The sequence below is a fragment of the Epinephelus moara genome, chromosome 13, assembly GCF_006386435.1.
Source record: "Epinephelus moara isolate mb chromosome 13, YSFRI_EMoa_1.0, whole genome shotgun sequence".
NCBI lineage: Eukaryota > Metazoa > Chordata > Actinopteri > Perciformes > Serranidae > Epinephelus > Epinephelus moara.
In genome coordinates, this window is record NC_065518.1 from 22,024,510 (window position 1) to 22,033,595 (window position 9,086).

A 9,086-nucleotide genomic window follows, 5' to 3' on the forward strand; every position below is an offset into this window, starting at 1 on the left:
AGACGTGCGAGGGAAGACTGGCTGACTCCAAAATAAAGTGCGTTACAGTAATCCAGCCGGGACATGATGAAGGCATGGATTACTATTTCAAAGTGCTTTTGTGCAAGAAAAGGTTTAACCTTTGCCAGGACATAACTGCATTTCCTCTGGGTATAATGCCACAAAATGAAGTAGTGTTTTACTGAGACACTGCTGCATTTCCAGCTGAGATAGAGACAGGAAAAGGTTGTTTTTGACAGAGACATAACTGCATTTCCTCCAGGTATAATGCCTCATAGGACTGCATGTCCCTTTACACATCTCCAGATGTAGACTTCAAGTACTGTATTTATAATCAGTAGCATTGTTTGGGATTTGAGCTTCTACACTTTCACACACTTTTGGGGCTTCATGCACAGCAGTGGATTTAATGCAGATGTCTTAACCTTTGTTCAAAATAAATGAATGCATATTGATATCCATATCAAAACACAAACTTTCAAAGAGAACACTAATGCATTACCCATTAGGGCCTTTTCTCTATCCATCTTTGTTTCGAGCTCTGTTAATGATCATGCTGGCAATTTTAATTTATTGATGCTATTGCACTTGCATAGCTCAAAGTTCTATCACAGTCTTCAAAGGAGGTGATTTAAGAGGGTGTCAGGCCACGTCTGGCCACACGTAGACACCCACAAACAGCCCTCAGTGCCCAAGTGTTGTTTTTAGAGATATCTGCTTTTCCTTCCGGCTTTGCCCCATTCATGACAGCCAAAGCGTGTTTTTGTTCTGCCACGCTTTGATAGTGAGAGAAGTGTTATCACGTGAAAACAAGATGTCACACATGTCTATATAGCTCCTTTCTAAGAAGTCATACAATCCTTTTTCTTTAATTATTATTTGGGGGCATTATTTTTATACCTTTAGTAGAGAGAGAGATGAAAGGAAACAAGAAAGATGCATGCAACCAAGGCGCCCAGCCAAACTGCAGCCGGGGACATTGTATGGTTAGCACCTGGTTAGCAATAGTTTCAAGACATGCAACAGATCTGCAACAACTGTTGTTTCTCCCCATGCACTCAGCACATGTGTAGATGAACTGAGGCGATAGAAACACTCTTTTAAAATGTATCATGATGGTGTCTTTCTTCAAAGTGAATGTTTAGGATATTAGTGACTTCCGGCATCAGACACCAACAAATAACTTCCTTTCATGTTGGCATGATACGCAGCTAGTCGCCGTTATTGTGTCAGGGGGAAACGCAGTGGGGCAACACTGTAAGTTAAGGAGGCGAAAGTCAGAGTAGGGTGGGTGGGTCCAACAACCATCGACTTTCACCTGGGAGGCTGGTGTTTGCTTCCCTTATAAATGTAAAGCAGCAGTTGGATGAGGCCCCCTGGAAGTGACCCCTTGGATGTGCCACTGCTGGCAAGCAAGAACGTGCATAGCTTTGTGCACAAAGGAGTGTTTGCTTCCAGCGTTTCCAACTAGTCAGAGCAGCTCTATCTTTGCCATTTATTTTGGCGAGCAATGAGCTCTGTTGATAAAAATGGCATGTGGAGTTTCCCAAAAGTCAGTCTTTGGGTCTCTTTCATTCAGCTTCTGCTCATGTTGAATCATATTATGCATGACACTCAAGTTCGCATACAATATCTGTAACTGGAAATTTGTGTCTTATGTTAAACTTATACTATGCAGGAAACGTTGGCTTCTGTTTGTAGAAAGTGAAAGTGAGGACCAAATGCAGCTTTTTTTTTTTTTTTTCAGCGCTGTGTCTGCATGTATCATAGCATTTTTTTTGGATGCGTGCTGCTTATGGTCTGGCACCTGGTCGCTACCTTTATATAAAGTCCAGACCTCACTTTCATGCTGTGCCCAGGGATGTCTAAAGTACACATAATAAGAGGAAAATAAGAAAACATGGGTGGAGGGCAAAGTCTCCACAAATAACACTTAGTAGGTCTTAAGTGGTGATTAAGAGAGATTATATTTGTATGGACCTGTATTGTTTTTCAAGAACATCCTGCATTTTATACCTCTAAACCTTCATTAACTGATTTTTTTTGCCACTTGGGGGCAGTTAGAATAACAAACATGAAAACAAACAATTGCCTGTTTACACATCATGAAGAATTGCTTTAGTTTTCAATCACACACACTTCAAACTTCAACAGTGGGTCCACGACCCCTAGGGGATCCTCTAAGTTACTACAGTGTGGCCACCAAATTAACCACCAAAAAATTTAAATATGTTGAAAACACACATGACCATGAATCCAAAATATTTGGCCTTTTAAAAAAAACTAATCTTTGTGAAAATTAATTTTCCACCCCCTCCTACCACCCAAAAAAAGCAAACATGTCAAGACTGTACATCAAGGCTGATATTGCTCTCTGCCTGACAACCTCCATCCACTCAGTTCAATGTGCAACTCAGTTTGAGATCTCTGCTCCATCTCTTTCAACTAAGTGCTCCTTGACATGAAAAACATTAAAGTCCCCTGCTCTAAACCTAAAAGCCAAACCTTCATATAGTCATGGATGCAGATAAAAAGTGGCCTACAAAAGCTGCCACTTGAAAAAAACAAGGCTCGGTTTTGAGAAATATATAAAGAATATGAGAAGTACAGTAACATACATTTTCTCAGGCTTTCCAACAGCTGCAGCTCATTCAGAGCGCTGCTGCTTAAGCCCTTAGAAAACGGTTGCTATTTAGAGACATAGTGGAGAAAAGGCGCACTTAGAAGAAAATGAAATCATGCTGTGTGTGTGTGTGTGTGTGTGTGTGTTATTATCTCAGCTTCTCTGTTTTTGTTATGGTAAGCTGCGAATGTATCCCTGTGCGTGTTTACTTACTGCCACCACTGCACACTGTGCTCACACAGCGGTTATCACGGATAAAGCCGGCCGACCCATGGTGATGAAATGGCAACACTGTTAGCACCGTTAGCTGCTAGCCACCACCTCCATGTTGAGTCCATCCATGTCCATACATATGCTCTGAATATGACATACAGCTCCTTTAAAGCTCTTGATTTGTTCCACTTTGCCAAAGAAATATTTTTAAAACACAACTTAAGCACTCTATAAATCACTAAACGGTTAAGAACCAAAACCCATCTCTGATGTTCTGCTACAGCATAAACCCAGTAGACTCTTGATGACTGCAGGCTCTGGTCTTCTAATTGGTCAAAATATCACAAAGCCGCAGAGTGCAATCTGGAGACAGTTTCGATCGTGCTTAGACTGTTTTTGATCTGCGCTACAACTTTTATTAGTTCACTTAAATTTTATTCCCTTCACATATTCTCCTGCTTTCTTTTGGTCTGACATTTTACACATTTTGTGTTATTTATTCTGCTTCTTCAGCTGGACGTCTTATCTAAAGCTCTGGGAGTCCCACTATATGTGAGGTTTTCACTACTAATTGTTGTTTTGTCCTAAAACTACATCAGGATTTGTAATAACATCGACATGGAATAGGGACATGGGTTTCAAATCCGAATTTATCGCCCTGTCATTCAGTATAGTCTCATTTGAACTATAAAGTCTTACCACATGTTATGTTATACATGAAATACAACTGTATGCTTCTGTTTATATGAGCTACCAAGAGTCTTGCAGGGCTGAACATTGTTAGTGTTAATGGTTCTGGAGGAAAAGAGATGAAAAAGTGGAATTACATAATATTTATGTTACCAGTTCACACGAGAATTTAGAGAGGTGATAGGAAAATGGCTTCCCCACTTCTCAAAAATATCTATTTAGCTGCTGTCAAGCAGCGATCCTGGCTCTAATCAGACCTGCCACTTTGCTCTGAGGCCAATTTTCCCACTCTTAGTCCCATCAAATAACATCATCACAACATGGTGGGTGAGATAGACACATTATCATCATCATGTCCCTGGGTTCCTGATAATCAGATGTTACTCATATGCACAGTGAACAGCCTGACCTCGAAGTTCAGCTGGGATCAGGCCCTGAGAAATGACATCCCAGGAACAGACCCCAAGATGAGAGAATCTAATCAGACTAGGATGGAGATGTAAATACCAGGATACCCACAGATAGGTTGTGCTCAGAACCTCCGCAGCCTCATTATTCTCCTGACATCCTATCAATGAAATCATTTCCCAAAGATGGCAGTGAACAAAACTAGAAAGAAACTTATTGGTTTTTATTATCACCACAAATTCTCTATTCTGCTGTTGTAGAAATGCACCTGAGGCTGTGATTCTTCCTCATTTACTGCCAAAAACATCTAAAACCTGTTAATATCAAGAGCCTCACATAATAAGCTAATATTGAAAGGAACAGTTTTAGACACACACTACATATAGTCTATAGTCTATAATCGCACTGCCAGCTCGTCAAATATCAACACTTGGTCAGTGGCCCTGTACGTCAAACTATGATGCTCTACGTATCTCTCCAGCATTAGTTACACTACATGCAGAAAATGTGGGTATATTGTCTTACATATGCTAACCGCTTTTTGACTAATGGATGGGTATACTCACTGTGAACAGACAGAAAAAGAGGTGGGTATATCCCATGTGTCTGCATATACCCTCCACTACACCACTGATCTTAATCCTTAAATGAAAGATTATCCTAATCCAAAAATTGAACTAGGTACCCCATCCTTAATTAGTTTGGTCATGCATATGAGTACTGTTTTATAAGCAGTTTGACAACATTAAAACCACAGTTCTCATGGCATAAGGTGATACTGCATGCTGATCTTGTCTTGGATTAATCTATGGTACACTGTAACAACTGGTGGACCAGGTGAGAGGGGACACAAACGCACCACTCTGGAGACAGTTGAGGGAAAATAACAGTCTTTAGTAGGTCAAAAGGTGGGTTGGGTTCACAGAAGGACAATCAGCGGAGGCAAACAAACCTCATAGGGATGAGGCAGAGTCAATCAACAGGCTAAAAAAAAACAAGAAAAGGACACGGGTAACAAAAGGCTGAAACACTAGACACACAAGGAGCTAATCAGGGTGGGACAGACAATCAGACACAGGTGAAGTCATCAAAAGGGGGGGGGGGCACAGGGGCAGGAAGTGAAGTGATCTGAAACGAGAGGAGATGTTAGTTTCAGAGTAAAACAGGAAAGAACATGAATGAATGAAATTCCACTATTTTGTTTTTTTAATTTCATTGAACAATAAAGATATTTTGTAGCTGGTGTCATTTTCCTGAGGCCTAGAATAAGGTGATGAACTTTGAACCAGGTAGTGCTCATTGTTTCATCTCAAAACATTTTTTTTTGTTAAGTGCTTAAAGCCACAGTGTGTAGGAATTTCTCCCATCTAACGTTGAAATCGTATATTGCAATCAAACGGATAGCACACTGTAGCGCCTCACTGTTTCAAACGCATATTGCAACAACAGTAGCCGCTGTGTACCAAAAAGCTATGATAACATTGATGAAACCATGTCATCCGATACTTCATGGAGCATTCATTCAGGCTCCTACACAGACAAACGTGGCGCGAGTTGACAAACCCCCTCCTCACTTTGCTGGCTGTGTTTACAATGTAGGACTGTTGGGACGGGTGTAAATCGAAACAAACCAATCACGTCTTGTCTTTTGACAACTGACAAGTGGTTCAGTCTCTCACACCTCATCCCTCTCCTCACATCACTCGCTGGCCTGTGATTTCATTACCTTTCTCCTTCAGCAGCTCTTTGCTCTTGACCCTCGTTTTTTTAATTCACCGGTCACGTTGCCTTTTTGATTCCCTTTTGCGCTTTTTTGCCGACAAGGATTCCGTCTCCCGTGATGCTGCATATGCATGATCCTGCATTATGCTCAAAGAGTGGGACTTTGCGAAGCGCGTCTTGCTCCTCTCCTTCAGCCTCTCAGTCATGCAGCGCTGGCCTGGCTCTCAATGAAAAAAAAAGGCTCGGCTGTGCTGGCGGATGTATTCTCAAGATGGCGGAACTTATGGAACCCCCCAGACGACTTACCCGCACAATGTACAAACAAATCTGAAATTCTCCTTTTATGTGAACAAGTCAGATTATTGGTGGAGGTGATAATACACCAATGATGACATACGTATGAATGCAGACATCAATTTTTGCTAATAAACAACTGAAAATGTTACACAATGTCCCTTTAAGTATATCCACAGAAGACATCATTAACTGTGCATATGACTTAACTGATCATGCAAAATGTCTTTTACCACAACAGTAACTGTAACCAATTAGAACAATTATGAAATACATAGAAATGAATCACTGCGTAATGGATAGCATTAGCAATTTATAGGTTTTTTTTAATAGCTTATGACCTTAAACACATTGTCTCACAACAACTCAAAACTTGCTGACTTTACATATGAAAAATGTCAACAAGGGATGAGTTTTTGTGTCGAGTGAAAATAAAGTTTTTATGTCATTTTGATAATCTGGGGCATTTGTGTAGACTTTACATTAGAATTTTGTGTCATGGATTGATTGGAATTTTCAGTGTACACTCTTAGCCCGAATTAGGCATTACTAGAAAATTGCAAGGAAACCTGTTACCTTAAACCACTTTAGTTTTGTACTGACATAGCTTTTACTCAAAATAATTAGTCCACATTACTTATTACATTAGTAAGCATTACTCAAAACCTTTTTTCTAGTCTAGTATTAAAAAGAAAATGTGTTTTCTACTTAAATTATAGTATTTTGAATTGAGATTACTGTATTCAATATTCTGTTTCAACAAAATTTTATGGGAGGGAAGAAATTCAACAGAACATGATAAAATACCCCATAGGGTGCCCATCTCATACGCATTCAAGAAAAGTGGAGAGCGAATTTGCTCAACATCGCACAATAATGACTCAAAGGCACTCTGCGCTGGGCAGAGCATCACGGGCGGACAAGCTGCTCTGTGTCTGTGCAGGTTCAGGTGCAGTGCGTCTGTCACGTAGCGACGGTCAGGACGGATCATCTCCGCACCGCATCTTTGACAGCAGCTGTCAGCTCTCCAAAGGACCATTCATCTGTAAGTGTCATGCACATGTTTTCTTTGTTTTCAGCCTACTGCAACTGTTTTACGCAGAAGATGTCCCCAAAAAGAAAGGGATTTATCCAATACGCATTAAAGGGAAATGTTACATCAGCAGTCTGTTGAAAAAAAGTAAGATTAATAAACTTAATTAACAATATTAGAGGCTTTTTTTTTTTTTTTTTTAATCTGTGCTTTACTTTTGAATCTATTTCTGACTGAAATTATTGTGAGGGTAAATCAGCAGCTTATTCTTACACTTAATAAAAATATATAAAAGGTCATTACAGCCTATTTTTGTGCTTAGTTTAAGGGATGCAATGCCTGCAGTATTTCCAGCGCAACTGTTTTGAAGTGCGTGCACTATCACTTAAAAGCATGTGTATGAGGTTTAGTTCATGCACATTCTGTTTGTAACTGCTGCGAGTTAAGCTTGTTAAGGATTTTCATGTGGTGTTCAGCTGCTGTGGCTGCTACAGGTGTTCTGCTCAACAGTGTTGTTTGCTTTGTTGTCTTTTCATGACTCAGTGTAGTCAGTGCATTATATATTCTCCTGCCAGGCTATAGCGCAAAAATAATTGGTAAATTTGAGGAGCCGGTTTGAGATGTAATTTACCCAAAAAATGCATGTGGTCACAAGTTTAGAAGCAAATAGACCTGTAACTACTGGTGGATCTTCCTATAGCTGCATTTTGCACTTAGTGTATTTCTTATAGTTTTTTTTGTTGTTGTTTTTGTTGCTGTTTGATGGCTAAGTTGTTCATTTATGTTGATTTCTCGCTAGCTGTGGTGCTGTTTCAGTCAGCCCGGGTTTGAGGATTCTCACCAGACTCTTCTATCTTCATGCCGTTCACAGCTTGTTGAGGCACTAACACTGGGGTTTTTTGGACAACCCTGAAGAGTTGTGGTCAACCTGATCTGCAGTGGGGTTTAGTAGGGATAAGTCTTTACATTTTATGTTTGAAAGTCCTGTTTGCAAAGGAGTGTGGGAAAGGAGGTTGTGTAAAGCCCTGGTTTTATGAAACCAAGGTCTCACTGTGGTCTCATTCTATGAGCTGCTACAGGCAATGACTGTCAATAGCCACCTACCAGGAGAGAGAAATCAAATCAGTGTTTTGGCAGTCTGCTGATACATGATGGTGGGCTGCGCTGAGCCTCAGGTGGGACCCCCACAGATGACGGGAACACAGGGCCCTCTGAGCTCACTTTGCCAATAAATGCAGTTCCGCATGCAGGGCCACAGGCCACGCTGCTAGCTTCAAATACTTGTCAAAGCAATATCATATTTTCTGACAAATGGGACATCATGAAAAAACATTTCATCCAAGTCCTATGGGTAATTTACACGGCCTGCTGGTCAAGGATTTTGATTAACAGAAAACTGAAACAAAAGCAGGATACAGCCAAGTGGGATTGTGAAAATCTCCTCCTCCGCCAGAATTTAAAAGGCAGTTATAACTGATATGTTTTTTGAGATTTATGTGCCTGTGTTTTCACATTTGAAACTGCTTTACCTCAGCTGGTCTCACACAGAGTAATGCACCGTACCATTATCTGCCACCACCAGACAGCTGCTGTGAGAGGGATTAACACACATGAGGATATGTCGTAGGAAAGAACCCACTGAATCACTGTGGCAACAAATATGTCATGTCTCTGATCGAATGTCTACCCTCTCCCAATTACTTACTCCAGAATCGCACATTATTCATGACTTAAGGGTGCACTTGGTTAAAAAGGAACAGGCAGGACCCTCATTAGCCCGTCCATTTTTCACAACAGACACCAGAGTCATTATATTTGACTAACTACATCCTGTTCTGTCCATCCAAGCCAGACAGCCTGTGATGCAAGTCTGACAGCAGTGATGGTGGTATAATAGTATGAATTTTAGAATCATTAAAGATATTCTGATGGCATAATGTTGTGTCTGTAGATAGACTGTCCTGATGTGTTCCAGTGATAGCTAAGTCCCACATCCATATTACTAATGACGGTCTGAGTGTGTGTTCATTCATGAACAAAACTGCCCTTTAATTGTTTGAGGAGGAGACTGTGTCATTGTCTGTTTCATTACATCAATTAGTA